Raw genomic sequence first — 17403 nt, 5'->3', positions numbered from 1 at the left:
CGCAAGCGTACGAATCGTTGTCAAGTAAGGGAAGTATTAAAACCTTGATTATCGTACCACGGGGATTAGTGGCTAACCCACAATCTTTGGGTAATCGGAAATAAAGACACTTAGCAAACAAAGAAAAGAAAAAGAAAAGAAATAAAAATGTTAATCTAAGGCACCAAGCCTTAGCAATGCTCGGTTTTGGTTCTCACCAAAGCCTAATCAAAACTAAGAGCCTAGTGGTGGATATGCACAAATGAGTTGAAATTTGTAGGGGGTTTTAAATTGGGAATCAACTAAATTAAACGCAACTGAAAAGTAAACTAAACAACTAATTAACGAACTAGAAAATTAAATTTGGGTTTTCAAATGAATGGGAACATGTGAGTGTCGGGTAATTCACACTAACTATCTTGCAAATATCAATGCCAATTTCACAAATGCATGCATTTCCTATGTGTCGAGTCCCTTATCTAGTACCGGTTAAGGCTACTAAACCAATTATCCTTTCGGTGTATTGATTATGCCGGTTAAGGCCACAATCAACTCTCTAATTTGGGCATTACGCCGGTTAAGGCCGCAATATCCAAAATTAGAGGCCTAGAGTGCAAGATAACAGAGACCCAAGCAAGCTTAGCTACAATTAAGCTAGCTAATGGTTACCACACTTAAAATCCTAGATGCAACAAGACCAATAAGTTGTCAATTTATCAATCCATTCATCACAATTGCCCACAACATAATTTCAAAGGGTGACAAAGCCTAGAAACATGCTTCTAAGGACCAATAAATTCGGATTTAAAGCATACACAATGGAAATTGCATTTATTAAAATTAAAGCATCAATATTTATACAAGATGAGTTAGGGCTTCACAACCCTAACTCCCAAAATTGAACTACTCACTATCCATAGTTAAATACATCATCAATAGCAAATAAAATTATGGAATAGATAATAAGGAAGAGAGGGGAGAGTTAGTTTGGTTACTTCTAGCTATGAGCTAGTATGAACCAAGCAATTTCTTCACCCAACTACCCAAAATAGAGGTGTTATGCTCTTGATGATGATTCCCTTGAAGCCTTAAGTGAGTCATTCTAAATTCCCAAAATAAAATATAAAGAAAAGAGGGAAAAAAATGGAGGAAGAAGATGGGAAAAGAGAGCAGCCCAAAGGGCTGCCTCTGTTTTGGTGTTGCGGCTGTTTTGGGGTTCTCCTCTGCAGAATGAGGGTGCTTCAATATATATAGTGGGTTGGTGGCCATTCGTTTCGTGAGATAGAGGGTTGGATGATTAATTGAGGTGATCTGCTTGTGTGTGGTCTCGGCAAAGAAGAAAAGGAGGAGATGATGAGGTGTAACTTGGTGGCTGGTCCATGTAGGAAGAGAAAGAAATGGGCCATCTGATGGTTGCCACGTAAAGGAAAAGAAAACCTTGCCTAATTAAGGTCAGCATAATTAAGATGCATGTTGCACGTGCATGAATGACTGACTACCACATAACTTGATTAATTAAGTAACTAATCAATTGATTAATTAACTTAATTAATTAAGATGCATTATTATTATTTCTCTCCTCATTTCTTTTCTCTTCTCAATGCACTTCCGCTCATACTATCAAAGGTATTTGGATTCCGCTCTCTTGACTGGCATTGACTACGGTTGACCCGCATTGACTATTTCGTCCTTTTGTCGGAAATTCCATTTTGCTCAATTTTCCACAATATTCTCTCGATTTCCGTAATTCCGCTTATTTCCTACAAAACAAATAAAATTGGATTAACTACATTATAATTGGCTCAAGTATTAGCTTATTTATAGTGTTTTGGATATAATTACATGCATAAAAATGCGTGTAATCACCTGGCATCTACATAATTCGCGGAAACTGGGAATGGACGAGGGTCCGCTTTGATCACCTCAGCCTTATCTGTCTCCCTGTTCCACATAACGAGTTCCTGATGGAGAGTTGACAGAACACAATAGCTCCGGTGGATCCAGTCTCTGCCTAGAATAGCGCTATAGGCTGCATAACAATCTGTCACAAAGAAAGCATAAACTCCCTCTGCAGGGCCAACCTTGATGCGCAAGAAAAGTAACCCCAAGGTCTTTGTTACAGTCCCCGCGAAGTTCTTGAGTGTAAGGGACGTAGACTGGATTTTCTCTTTCTTGATCCCGAGCAAGTGCATGGTCCTGGTAGTGATGACGTTCACGGCAGCTCCGGTATCAACCATGATCTTGCTAACCTTGGTACCGCCAACTTCTGCTGTGATGTATAAAGGTCGCATGTGTTGGACCATAGCGGGTGTTGGCCTGGTGAAACTCATGAAGAATTCTCTGTTATTGGCATCCTCTGTTTCAGGAAAGACAGCCTCTTCCACAGGTGCCGTGATCGCTGACGTAATCTGCAAGGGCTGTGCACTACTTTCCTCAGCTTCTACACAATCCTGCTCGGCGACTGGTAGTGCATACCTCGCGGGCAGTACGTAGACCATGTTGCAGGACGTATCAGTCATAACTGTCTCATCCATGTCCTCATCCAGGTTCAACTTGGGTTCGTTGACAGGGGTGTCAGTGTTGAATTGCTTAGCCAGCCGGTCCACCAACGATTCTTCAGTGAGACCTTTTACCTCACATTGCTCATGTTCCTGTATCCCGGTAGCCTGCTTAGGAGAGCTTGACTTTGGTTCCCTGGCTACGTTCACCTCAAAAGGAACGACTACTACACTCTGGACCTGTTTAGGTTTCCACTGTAAAGTATCGGTAGTCCTGTCCTTACCCCCCAGTCTCTCAAAAACTGAGGATTTGGCCTCTGGGTCTTCACTAAACAACTTGCGTCTGACATGTGGTCGCCTAGTCGGCGAACTCCCCTTTCGAGCTGGCGGAGGTCTCCTTTCGTCGGTGATCCTGCAAAAAACACTAGGCTTAGATGCCCCTGTTGCTGAGCTCGCCTGCTTCTGGAAGCCGCGGGGAGTCATTAATGGCTTAGCAGCTAGTGCCTCCATCTCTTTCTGATACTGCTCAGGTGATTTGACCAACTGCGAAGGTTTGATCAGGCCCTGGTCCAGAGCCTCTAGCGCGCGCTTGGCTTCTCCAAACCTGCGCTGCAGTTTCCTCTTCCTGGAAGGAGTTATTTCTACTTCCTTCCCCTTCTCCCTTGTGTACCACTTACCTTCCTTGATGGTGGCGGTTGAAGCAGGTGGAACATAGGGCTTAGTCAGCTCTTCTTCGTGATGATGGTAATAAGGGTCATAAGTAGCTGGCTGGTAGTGCAGGGCTGCAACGGTGCGATGTTTTCCTGGCACATATGTCCCTTTGGATGCATTATTTCTTGCGTCAGTTTCTCTGAGAAGATGTTCAAAGCTGCCCACTTCTGTGATAAGCTCTCCCATTGACTGGATCATGCTGCAATGTTGCTTCTTTCGCTGGCGAGGCTCTAGGCCCTTGATCGCCAACTTGATCAACTCTTTCTCAGGCAGGATCACGTTCAGTTTGGCCTTCTGAATCTGGAAGCGTTGAAGGTATGCGACAGCGGACTCAGTAGGTTGCTGGGCCATCTGAGTGAGAGAAGCCAAATCCACCTCAGGCTCAATGGCTCGAAAAGTTTCTCGAATGAGCTTTTCCATTGCGGGCCAATCTGCCACTGTTCCTGGTCGGAGTTTGGAAAACCATCTAAAGGCAGCTCCCGAAAGAGAAGTGCCAAAGATCCTGCACTTGAGGATGTCATCATTCTGGTACTGGCCGCATTGCACCTTAAACCTGGCCAGGTGAGTTATTGCATTCTCGGTGTCTTCCCCTGAAAAAGTACAAAATATGATATTTTTATAACCCCTGGGGAAGGGCGCGAGCATTATATGCGGCGGGAAAGGCCCTTCATAGACCCCATCCATCTGGGCCCTAGGGTTAGCCAGTCTGATCATCTCCTCTACCTCATCTCGTCTCACATATTCTGGGCCCGGAGGAGGAGGAGGAGGTGTCGCAACCGTATGGCGAACAGCCTGCACAGGTATTGCTTGGTTTACAGTCGCTGCCCCTTCTCCTATCTGTACAACGCGGGTTGTAGCTGGTTGTTGAAGAGTCACTGCTGGCATAGGCATCTCTTTTGCCAAAGCTGTTATCTTGACCGGGTTACCAGCCTGGTCAATCCCGTAATAGCTTCCTGGCAGCTCCTGATATACGTTTTCTGCCCCATCGCTGTCGTATTGAACGAACACGGTGGAATCGGACGAAGTTTCACCAACTTTCGATGCCTGCTGCTTCTGTCTGGTGGTCTGTCCGCCTGACAAAGTGGCCTTTTCTTTGCTTCCTTGAATAACCAGTGCTTGTTCTTTATTTCTCAATTGCGTGGCAGCAACGGTTGCTGAAGGCGTAGCGGTATTGCTGCTAACCTTCTCTCGCTGATTCGGCGGCACATACTTGCCTGAACCAGACGGTTGGCCAAGGGAGCCAAGGATAGCGTTAGGATCTCCTAATGTTTTATTCAACACTTCTCTAGCTTGGTTCAACTCAGCTCTTTGCATGGCCACCTCGGTTGCGAGAGTCGCTCCATCCTTGCGAAGACCTGCCATATCTGACGCCGTCTGCTTGGTATGGTTCGCAATAGCCTCAACTCTGCACATCTGTGATGCCTGTAGCATGAGCTCTTATTGCACTCTCTGTTTGTGCAATTTGTTGCTTAGTCTCCTCAGCCTGTCGGGAAATACGCTGGTTTATTTCGCGTATGATCTGATCTGTTTTCGCGTTTTCCCTTTCAAGATCAACAGCCATCTTCTTGCGATGATTTTCAATATTCTCCAGGATGATCGCGAACGTGACCTCGGAGGTCGCTCCCTCTGGAATAGGCTTCGCAACGAAAGCCTCTCTTTCTTCACTCCCCACTGTATTGGAGACAGCGGTAGTAACAGGCTCACTGGCTTGATTAGTAGTGACAGTTTGACCCTCAGTAGCGGTCGGGTGACTCTCTCCCTGTTCAGTTGACATATCGGAGGATTGGGAATGAAGAGAGAATCTTTGAGTCACTTGTTCTTCAGAAAGACCACGACAATCCGCGCGAGGATGCGGTTTGTAATTGGAGGTCTTATGCTTTGAGCAGTTAGCGTAGCCCTTTTGGTAAGGGTTTTCGCTTGACTTCCCAATGGCTAACGTTCACGAAGAGACACTAGTTGGTGACTTGGATACACATTTACGCAAGCGTACGTATCGTTGTCAAGATAGGGAAGTATAATGCCCAAAGTTATCGTACCACGGGGATTAGTGACTAACTCACAATCCTTGGGTAGTCGGAACTAAAGTCACGAGCAAATAAAGAAAAGTAAAATAAATAAAAAGGCTAATCTAAGGCACCAAGCCTTAGCAATGCTCGGCTTTGGTTTTCACCAAAGCCTAATCAAAACTAAGAGCCTAGTGATGAATATTTACAATGAGTTGGAGTTCAATATTTTGAGAGTTGATTTTAGATTAACAAAATGTAATGAAATGTAAAGCAATTAATAAAAATGAAAATAAATTAATAAAAGTGTAACCAAATAAATGGGAATGTCGGGTGTTAGGGAGGTTCCTTCACCCAATTTCATGTGTCGGAAGCTAATCTAATATAGATGCAAATTTCCTACTTTGGCGGTAGTCGTATCCAAGGCGGTTCAAGGCTCAAGGACCGAAATTCCCTTTCATGATATTCCTACTCCGGTTCAAGGGCCGTAGGAACTCACTTAGCATGAATTAGAGCCGGTTCAAGAGTCACTAATTCACATCAAGAGGCGTAGAGATCGAGGAATTAGACTACTAAGCGACCCGCCCGCGCAATCACGCAACGGGTGTAAATCACCATGCTTATAACCCCTCGAATACGAAATTGAAGGTTTCTAGCTTAGGAATTAGAGGGGGTCAAGCCTCTAACTCCGTCCTAGGCATGCTCAAAATACACACCTTAGAGTTGACTAGGCTCCTAAACATGCATTTTAACCCAACAAAAATAGATATAAGCATCCATCATATGAAAATTGCATCATTACATTAAATTAAACATCTTTTACACAAAATTTGGGCTAGGGCACACAACCCTAACCCCCAACAAGGAAATTACTCACAACCCATAAGCATAGACATCAAGATTACAAAATTCAAATAGCAAAGAGTAGAGAAGTGTGGGAGAAAACAAGGATAATCACAAATAGCTAAAAAGTTAGCATGACTAGCCTTGAATTACAACTCCCACAAAATACCCAAATATTGAATCTTGTAGAGGTTGAGCCAATTGATAGATCCTTGAAGCTTTGTGTGAGTAGTCCTTCAAATCTCAAAATAAAATAGAAAGAAAAAGAAGAAAAATGGAGGAGAAGGAGGAGAGAGAGCAGCCCAAAGGGGCTGCCTCTGTTTTGGTGGTTTCTGGTGCGGCTCTGTTCGTCTCTAGTGTTCTCCCTAGGGTTGAGAGAATGATCATATATATATGTCGCTGTTGTCGTATAAGAGAGGAAAGGAGATGGTAATTGTGATCCGGTGCGTTTCAATGGGAGGAAGAAAGAAGCAACAAGGGCACGTGGTTGTGAGAAAGAAGAATGGGAGTTGCCACTTGTATGCATGCAATTGCAGTGGCGGATCTACATACTGACTTGGGCGGGCTCCAGCCCGTCCGAAAATTTTGGGCCTAAAAAAAAAATTAGATGTATACTTGGTTTTTTTTTTTTTTATTAGGTATGGTCCAGCTCAAGCCCGTCCCGTCCTAAACCCACTCCCAACTCCAGTCGTCCAGTTCAGTCGACCTCTCCAGTTCGTATTCGATTCCTTCTCCAGTTCGTCGCCTCCTCCAGTCCTCCTCCTCTAAAATCTGGCAGAGCTCGGCTTCTCCACTTCAAGTCTCAGAGATCAAGACATCAATTTCGTTTAATTGAATGTAAGATTTTGTTTAATTGAATCAATCCAATTTGAGGCAATTTCTAGGGTTAAGGATTGATGTGAAATTCAATTTCGTAGGTTGTATTGGATTGATGATTTCATGGATTGAAGAATGAAGGTTGTCTCTTGGTCTGGAAATCTGGTATGCAGCTCTGATTTCTCTCCGTCTTCTTGGTTCTACAATTTCTGGGTTCTGCACTTCTGCACTTCTGGGTTCTGCACTTCTGCAGTTCACTCGACTTAAATCTGGTATGCAGCTCTGATTTCTCTCCGTCTTCTTGGTTCTGCAATTTCTGGGTTCTGCACTTCTGCAGTTCACTCGACTTAAATGTGATGTGGGTTTAATTGTTTAAATGCAAATATGAGTTTCTGCTGTGCAAATGTGCAATTGTTGTGGGTTTAATTGATTATTTGATTTCAATACTTAAACAGGTCAGTGCCTCAGTGGGTTTACTTAAAATTGTGCAATTGAGTTTTTGCAGCAAATATGAGTTTCTGCAGCAAATATGGCATTCTGCTGTGTAAATGTGCAATTGAGTCTACTGCTTTCTGAGGTATTTTTTTTCTTTTCTGTTCATTGTGCATCAGTGCATATAATTTATATTGTGGTTTTTTATTTTTGTTAAATTAGTTATTATGAAAAGTAGTTAATTCAAAGTTAATTTCTTAATTTATAGGTGTTCATTGCACGTTTATTTTGTTGTTGATTTTGTTTTTTATTTTTGTATAGATATGCATTTGAGGGGTAAGGCTCACTACGTCCCCCCCTGACTAGATGTACATTTTTTTAAAATTTATAAAATTCTCTCGCACCGTCGAGATTCTCCATAATATATATATAATTTTTTTTTTTTGTTTAAGAAATCCAGCCCGTCCATGGTTCCAATCCTGGATCCGCCATTGTGCAATTGGCTCAAGGCAATTATTGTGCTGCACCACGTGATTAACTGGAGGTGAGATTGATAATTAATCATTTGATTAATCACATTTGATTAATTAATCAATGATCGATTATTCAATTAGTACCACCCCCTTTTTTTTTTTATCTTTCTGCAATTTTCTTCTTCTTTTCTTCCCCACGACATTTTCACATATTCCACTCTCTCGCTCGAGTTGATCATGGTTGACAAATGTTGACCTTTCGTTATTTTGTCGTAAACTCCATTTAGCTCCAATTTCGCACAACTTCTTCCGAAATCTACAACTCCGCTTATTTACTATAAAATAAATAAAAATAGATTAATTACATATTAATTGACATGTGGATTTGCTTATTTATAGTGTTTTAGATATAATTACACGCATATAAATGCGTATAATCAGTTGGTCCCACCGGGTGTGCCAAAATGTTTGACGCGGAAACCAGTTGGCCTGCAAACTGTCTCTTTTGCTGCTGTGATTGCGCGGGCGTGCCAGCACCGTGAGGTGCAGTCGTCGGGGTAGTCCCTTGACCTGACTTCTGAATCAAACGATGTGGACGAGGAGAGCACCAACCTCGTCACAAGGTTCTTTTCTATGCCTTCCGGAAAAGGACTTCTTGCCTTACGGATAAGGGCTTTGGTTGTGGTCTCTTGCGTTCACCGAATCGATACTTAGTGTTGTAGACTAAGCAGAGCATTCACTGGGAAGTTGGGAGAAGCACGGGTTTTGCTAAAGCGTGACTTTAGCTTCGCTGGGTTGCGAGGGCGTTACCCTTGCTTCGCTGGTAGTAACGGTCGCAGTTGCGCTAGCGGTCGGCTCCTGAGGAGACTGGGACTGGAAGTACGGTCGCCGGGTTGATCTGGTGATGCTGACAGTCGGCTCCTGGGGAGACTGGGACTGGCGCACGGTCACCGGGTTTCAACGAGGTTGAAGGTTTGCTCCGGGGAGGCTTTGTAATCGCTAGGATTGATTGATTTGAGCGACCTCTTTTATTCGTCCTTGAAACCTGGTATATATACCTAGGGTTTCGACTGTTCATTGTCATAGAAGGGATATTGATTGGAGTTTCCTATTCAATCCCCGCTACCTGACTCCAATAAGGTTTCGTTTTCCTCATGGATCACGGAATGGGTGAAGCTGTAACCCAAACCCGAGTAGGCTTATTTTTGGGCCGCAGGTATCGGCCCGCTGTGCTAAATCCACTAAAGGATCTTGCCAAAATTACTTTTGGGCTCAAACAGGGACAACTTAAGTCACCGCTGTGACAATGCTCTATTTGCTAACTTAACCATCAAGAAGCAAATCAAGTCTCATCTAGACAATTAAAGAAGAATACTCTCGGAACTCTCCTTTAAACTACATACTTATGAGTCTCCAGCAACCTTTACCGTTACCCCCATAAGCTATAATGGTAGACAGACTAGAGCTCTGACTGAAATCGTCCGGCCAAGGACGTACGTGATTACCTATTTCCTGCCTTGGTCACCATCTGCGACCTGTCACCATCTGTGACATATGATTTCAGACCCCGTCTGGTCAAAAAATCAGACATCAAGGTCACCATCTGCGACCTGTCACCATCTGTGACATATGATCTTTAGACCCCGTCTGGTCTCGAAGTCAAACGTTAAGTAAGTCACACCCGACCTAGGAACGTTACAGACATGTAGTTTCGGCTTTCCCCATCCCTGCTCACCATCTGTGACCCTTGGTACAAGGACCAATACATTTAAAATGAGTCACGCTTGACTCAAAAATGTAACATCAAACTCAATACTTTTCAAACAATAGAAAACATCTTTTTCCACAATATTGTTTCCTGAAAAGTCACCTTCAACAATAATATGAACACCATCATGCATATTATTCTATCACACATCACTCACAAGAATATATATATATATTTCACGTAAATATATATATACGTAGTCATTCGCTCAGGAATGCCTACTAATATCAACTATAGTTTGTAGTTAAACAATTAACGCCAAAACAATAATGGTAATTCCGTTCATAATGAACCTTGTGAGATTACTCACCTTGAAACTCCCGCTGTGTCTTCAATATAGAACAAAGCAGCCAATCCACAAAAGAACCGTCCAAAAATACTTCGTCAAGTACCTAATTACATACGGTTCCAACTTAGTAACAATTCACAAACGATTTGAGTCCGAAACCCCTGTTTTGAACTAAAATCCCCAAAGTGGCGCCAATCGAGGTAAAAACACATCCGAGACCTCCCAAAGTCTCTGGAATACTTCCATGATCGATATGTTCAAACCACAAGTCGATCGGAAGCTCGAATCCCCACGGATTGAATAAATCCACCGGTATGAAACGGTAAAAATCATAACAAATCCATACGAACTCCAAAATTTGCATACTATATATTGAAACGCTCGTATCAACGAGTAGAACATATATAATACCAAAAACAGTTCCCTACATGGCCGGAACGCCACCAGAACGCCGTCACAGGCGGTGGCGCACCGCCGCCAGCCAAAACTCATTATTTTCCAAAACTCCGAACATCAAAAACGTTCATCTAAGCATGCTTGTGAATTTTCATAACTAGCTCGAAGTCAGAAAACAAGCATAAAGGGTCGAAAACTACCTCACAAGCTTTGAATTTTTGCTCAATCCGAGTTGAACCGATTTCCACGTAAATCGATCCAAACAAACACCATAGATCGATCAAGAAGGCTCCCACGAAGCCAAAGAAGGAAACTTGAAGCCGTGCCGTCGCCGGAGCTACGTTTTCCGGTCGGGTCCGAATACCCCAAAGTTCGCCGCCTTCTAGCGCCGCCGTGGGTGAGAATCGCCGCTAGAGGATGCCAGAGGGACGACCAGAGCAAGGAGGCAATCTGATCAGGAGAGTTTCACCACCGGAGACCGCCGGAGTTCGCCGGAAAAGCCGGGTCGGGTCAGCCGGGTTCGGGTCGGGTCAGACGTAAAACTCAGATACTGAAGGTGCAGCCAAGAGAGAAGAGAGAGAGAAGAAATGCTTTCCGGAAAAGGAAATGAAAATTATGAAGATATTTTCTGATTTTAGTTAAAACGGAAACTTCTTCCGCTAGCCATAACTTTCACATATGAACTCCGATTGACGCGTTCCGCATGTCCACGAACTCGTATCGACGCGCTCTACAACTTTCATGAAGGAAGTTTTCCAAGAATCCCAACATATAAAAATTCAAACTTCACACGACCCCCCTAAATTGTGAAATTCGCATAATTATACGTACGAAAACCATTCCACTTCACATACAACTTATGAATAAAGCACAATAACAATTATTCGTACAACTGGTCCATTATTAATTACCAAAATTAAATAACAGAAATCCAGGTCATCACAGTCTACCCTCCTTAAAGGAAGATAAAATATGTAGGCTGCATATATGGCCGAGATTACGCGAGCCATGCAAGGTAATTATCAAGGCCCCACATATATCTCAATCAAGGTCACGAACGCGAGCAAATTGGGTTGATCAATTAAGGAAGGATACAATGATCCTTCACTGGCCTTCACCACCAATAATCAAAGGTGCCCATTCAATTAAGGAATATGACATGCACGTGCAAATATGGAAGCATGCAATCATGCTTAATTGATTGTGGTCAACAAGGGAGGTATATATATATAGCCCATGCAATTAAGTCCTACGGTGGACCAATTATGCAAGGAATCAAGGTCTCCCACATCAAGGAATTAAGGAGGACGTGGAACAATTCAAGAAACATGCAATTGCAATAAACAAGGTGTGTGTGTGTGTGTGTATATATATATATATATATATATATACCTTAAAAACCATCAATTTCGTTGAAATTTTGCTGAGATGATCTATACATTAGTACCTAAAAACTGAACGGTTGAGATGTGGATATGCAACCGAAAAGTGACCCTAAACCCTAACCTCGCTCTGGATAGCATTTGTATATATATATATACACACACACACACACACACACACACACACACACACACAGATCCTATCCAGAGCGGAGCTCCGCTTTGAAATTAACGTGTGAAGTTCGAATTTTGGGTCACTTTTTGGTCGCACATCCACATCTCGACCGTTCAGTTTTTAGGTACTAGTGTATAGATCATCTCTGCAAATTTTCAGCCAAAATGATGATCGTTAAGGCATTAATTACTGCCTTAAAGCTAGTACGGTTTAGGTTGACAGATTCAGTCCGTCCATTGGTTTAAATGAGTTAGATACCTTAACGATAATCAATTTGGCTGAAAATTTGTAAAAATGATCTATACACTAGTACCTAGAAACTGAACGGTCGAGATGTGAATATGCGATCGAAAAGTGACAAAAAAACTCTAACTTCACACGTTAATTTCAAAGCGGAGCTCCGCTCTGGATAAAATTTGTATATATATATATATATATATATATATATATATATATATATATATATATTCTTATCCTTTCTTATTGCATGCCGCTAAGCTACTGGAGTCTTCGCGAAGATATATTTGCAATTAAGACGGGCATATCCAACAGATTCGCATCCAATATATTGGTTCTCAGAGGCAATTAACCTTTGCCTATATTCTAGCCACGTACAGAGGATAATAATTACTTGTTGCCTACGATAGATGTCAAAACTATTAAGAGTTTTGATTTGATTCAAGGCCAATAACTGTGGCCTAAAATATAGTATTTCATTCCTATTAGGAAAGAGAATATGCAATAGCCTATATATGGAGGCTAAAGACGACAAACAAACAGACAACTCTTCAATCAATCAATCTCAACGATTATAAAAGCCTCTCTGGAGCAAACCTACCTTCAACCTAGTTGAAATCCAGCGAAGTAAGGGTAACTCCCTCGCAACCCAGCGAAGCTAAAGTCATGCTCTAGCAAAACCCGTTCTTTCTCCTACTTCCCGGTGATTGCTCTGCTCAATCTACAATATTGAGTATCTGTTTGAGCCCAAAAGTAATTTTGGCAAGATCCTTTAGTGGATTTAGCATAGTGGGCCGATACCTGCGGCCCAAAAATAAGCCTACTTGAGTTTGGGTTACAGCTTCATCCATTCCAAGGTCCATAAGGAAAACGAGTCCTTATTGGAGTCAAGTGATTATACGCATTTATATTCGTGTAATTATATCTAAAATACTATAAATAAGCAAATCCTCATGTCAATTAATATGTAATTAATCCATTTTTATTTACTGTGTAGAAAATAAGCGGAATTGCGGAAACGAGAGAGAATTGTGCGAAATTGGAGTTTCCGACAAAAGAACGAAATTGTCAATACGGGTCAACTGTGGTCAATGCCATCAAGGGAACAAAATCTAATTGCCTCCGATAGTATTTGCGGAAATGCAATGAGAAGGGAGAAGAAAGAAAAAAAAGAAGAAGGAAGAATGAAGAAAAGAAGAAAAGAAAAGAAAAAATAATAATAATAAGTCTTGCTGACGTCATCATGACGTCAGCATCAGCATCAAACCTCACCCCCCCCCCCCCCCCTCTCCCACGTGCACTTCCTTCTTCCTTTTTCTTTTTATTTTCTACCCTTTTTCCTCTCTTCCTATCACATTCTGCCATGTGTCCCAATTCTTCTCCCTTCTCCTTCTAGCCCTACACCACCGAGCTATCAATCATTCTACATATATATACACTCTAACTCTCTCACCCGAGGAGAACCTACAGTAGCCGCACCAAAAACAGGGCAGCCCCTTTGGGCTGCTCTCCTCTCCTCCTCCCTCTTCATTTTCTTTAGTTTCTTTAGTTTTATTTTAGGGATTTGAAGGATTTACTCACCCAAAACTTCAAAGATTCATCAAAGGCATCTCCTCTACAAGATTCAAGACTTGGGTAATTGTAGGAGTTGTAATTCAAGACTAGTCATGCTAGCTTTTTAGCTAGTTGTGATTATTCTTGTTTTCTCCTACACTTCTCTTCTCTTTTCTCTTTGAATTTTGTATCTTTGATGTTCATAATTATGGGTTGTGAGTAATTTTCTTGTTGGGGTTTAGGGTTGTGTCCCTAACCCAAATTTTGTGTAAAAGATGTTTAATTTAATGTAATGATGCAATTTTCATATGATGGATGTTTATATCTATTTTTGTTGGGTTAAAATGCATGTCTAGGAGCCTAGTCAACTCTAGGGTGTGTATTTTGAGCATGTCTAGGACGGAGTTAGAGGCTTGACCCCCTTTAATTCCTAAGCTAGAAACCTTCAATTTCGTATTCGAGGGGTTATAAACATGGTGATTTACACCCGTTGCGTGATTGCGCGGGCGGGTCGCTTAGTAGTCTAATTCCTCGATCTTTACGCCTCTTGATGTGAATTAGTGACCCTTGAACCGGCTCTAATTCATGCCAAGTGAGTTCCTACGGCCCTTGAACCGGAGTATGAATATCATGAAAGGGAATTTCGGTCCTTGAGCCTTGAACCGCCTTGGATACGACTACCGCCAAAATAGGAAATATGCATCTATATTAGATTAGCTTCCGACACATGAAATTGGGTGAAGGAACCTCCCTAACACCCGACATTCCCATTTATTTGTTTACGCTTTTATTAATTTCTTTGCATTTTTATTAGTTGCTTTACATTTGATTACATTTTGTTAATCTAAAATCAACTCCCAAATATTGAATTTCTACCTCATTGTAAATAGTCATCACTAGGCTCTTAGTTTTGATTAGGTTTGGGTGAAAACCAAAGCCGAGCATTGCTAAGGCTTGGTGCCTTAGATTAACATTTTTATTTCTTTTATTTTTCTTTTCTTTGTTTGCTAAGTGTCTTTATTTCCGATTACCCAAGGATTGTGGGTTAGCCACTAATCCCCGTGGTACGATAAACTTTGGGCATAATATTTCCCTATCTTGACAATGATACGTACGCTTGCGTAAATGTGTATCCAAGTCAATGGCGCCGTTGCCGGGGATTAGGGTTCAATAGCCTTAATCCCTTGGTGAATCGGTTCTTTAGGTCACATTAGCATATTTTTGTTTCTTTATTAAAAAAAAAAAAAAAAAAAATCGGTTGTTTATTTTGTTTGCTTATTCTCCAATTTTATATTTTTAATTTTTTTTTTGGGTTACTAATCTTTCTTTTGGGAACTCATAGGTACTTATTTTCTATTAATTTGAGCTATGGATCGATGGAGTTATGCATGGGAAGACCCAATGGGATATGAGCAACCTCCTCAAGATCGAGCTTATGCACCTTCAAAGCCATCCATCGAAGAATTGTTTGCTCAATTCAAAGCTATAAGTGAGAGTGTAGATCCAATCATGGAGCAATTCAAGGCTAGCCTACTTCAAGAGCAACCTCCCACCACTTTATATTTGCAAGAGCCTTTCTTTGATCAAGTGGAGCCTATTTCAAGAGAAGAAGTACATATCAAGCATCTTGAGCAAGAGTCGTTTATGCAAATTGATGATTATAGTGATGTTGATGTACAAGAAAGTGAGCTTGGTTATGAAAGTTCCAATGCAAGTGGGGTGAAAGACTACACTTCGGAGGAATGGGTGCAATATTGGAAATCTAAGCTTCCTAATGGAGGGGAGATATTTGAAGATGATTCCGATGAAGATGATGTCTTTTCTAGTGAGGAGGATGCGGAGTTTGAAGTGATGCACCGCAATCGCTTATTCATTGAGGCCGTATTTGAAGATGATTCTGATGAAGAGGATGTCTTGTCTAGTGAGGAGGATGCGGAATTCAAAGTCATACACCATAATCCTTTGTTCATTGAGGAGGATGCGGAGCTTGAAGTCATACATCATAATCCATTATTCATTGAGGTTGATATTTCCATGGAGGAAGAGAGTCCTTCACTACCTTGTGATGAAGAAGTTGAAGAGCCAAGGACTTTCTCTCCTCCCACATCCAAAGAGTTCCATCATGAGCTTTCCAAGGTGGAGAGTAGAACATTGAGCACTTATGTTCTTAATGAGAGGATTGGGATCAAGGTACTTTTACCACTCAATCCACCATTAAGTGGCCAATGTTTCTACAATGAGGTGATGGATTGGAAAGGAAATGGAGCACTTGCACTCACCCTTTCCCATCACTCTCAAGAGCTTCTACCACCTATTGTTTCTATGGGCATCATTTCTACACCACTTGAGAAGGAGAAGGCAAGGATAGCTCCTAGAAGAAAAATTGAGAAGAAGAGGAAGATTAAGAAGCTATACTTTTGGCCATCAAATGGAGTATTCTTATGTAGCTCTTGGTCTTGTCTCTATGATACATCAAAGAGTCCCTTAGCTCCAAACAATAGGGTGGTCGTACTTGAGAAGTATCCACCTTGACAAAAATTACAATCTATGGACCGGCAATGAAGTCCTTAAACAAAGCGCTCGCTAGGGAGGCAACCCTAGCACATCATCGGTAGTATTTCTTTCTTTAGTAGTTTAGTTTTGTGGTGAATAAAGCTTTTTGGCCATTTTTGGGAGGATGGGAGGTGTTCGGAGTTGGAAGTGTGAAGAAAGAATGAATGTGATAGTGAGCAGTTTCTGTCCAGAAATTTCAGTTCATTTTGGGCGACTAAAGTTTCAGATTTACAAGTTATTTTGAGCTGAATTTTTCTGTAGACATTTCACTATGTGTATACTGTCTTGTGCCAAAATTTCAGCCTTGTTGAGTCACTGGAACTCAAGTTACTTAATGGTCAATGCAAGGAGGTCAGAACAGAGACAGCTACTGTAGAGTGACTTTGGGAAGCTACACCTTCTATATCCCAAGCAATTTGGAGCTAAAATTTTTCAGAGACGTGTCTTCACATGTCCTCTATATACAGGAGAAACAGTTTTTGATTTGAACCTTCCTAGCTTCAGATATGGTGTTCCAAGCAACAGGGGTCAGAAACAGGGCACAGCAGAAACTGCAGAACACAACAGTGAGTTTGGAGGCCAACGATTTTTGACTCAGAATTAATTTTTCAGTGAAATTTTAATCGAAGGTAGCTTCATGAGTCTAGTTTCATATCTAGTTGGCCTCACCCTCTTTGCACCTCTGGAGCTTCAGATATTGCAGTTTTGGTGACTGAGGGTCAGCAGCAGAATTCATTACTAAAAGCAACTTTGACCAGCTATAGTTTTCATCTCAATTGGAGATAGGTGGCTTCCTTTATATGGATAGAAAGCTCTCTGAGTCTACTCTCCATTTCAAGTGGTCTCACTTCTTTATCTCTTTCTGAGTATGAGATATGGGTATTTGAAGACAGAAAGGTCATTGCTGGAAGTTTTCTGCACTCACTAGTTTTTGTTCACTCGGATTGGTTGAACTTCTTGCACTTCAATTCTTCAATGGAGGCCATTATAGGGCAGTTGTGAGGTGTGTTGGAGGTGGCCAAGCCTATGATTTTAATGGAGGATCTTTGTCCTTATTCTTTGGTGAGCCTATTGTGTGTCGCATTGCTCTTTGGACATTATATCTTTCTCAATGGAGTTGATCTTTACATGAGCACTTGAGCTAGCTTGGAGCATACGTTAAGGAAGTCAAGGCCTTGTGCCTTGAGGTTGGTGTCTCTTATTGGTCTTCTCCGAAGGTCGTGAGCAATGGAGGTTCAACAAAGGGGGTTTTTCGTATCTTTTCTCCGCATTTAGATTTTCATTTTCATAGTTA

General features: G+C 41.7%; 1 long non-coding RNA gene across 2 annotated transcripts; it reads left to right on the top strand.

The window, feature by feature from the left end:
- The first annotated feature begins 6689 nt into the window (after positions 1-6689).
- On the top strand, positions 6690-7480 carry LOC133708406 (uncharacterized). Of its 2 annotated transcripts, none has more exons than XR_009845829.1 (3): positions 6690-6871; positions 6952-7015; positions 7306-7480. It is a non-coding gene; the product is annotated as an uncharacterized LOC133708406 (long non-coding RNA). The 2 variants fall into 2 exon arrangements; XR_009845830.1 differs by having other exon boundaries at positions 6952-7122.
- The last annotated feature ends 9923 nt before the right edge of the window (positions 7481-17403 follow it).

The sequence above is a fragment of the Rosa rugosa genome, chromosome 5, assembly GCF_958449725.1.
Source record: "Rosa rugosa chromosome 5, drRosRugo1.1, whole genome shotgun sequence".
Taxonomy (NCBI): domain Eukaryota; kingdom Viridiplantae; phylum Streptophyta; class Magnoliopsida; order Rosales; family Rosaceae; genus Rosa; species Rosa rugosa.
Note: the sequence above shows the minus strand (reverse complement) of the source record. Positions and strands in the feature narration are given on the sequence as shown.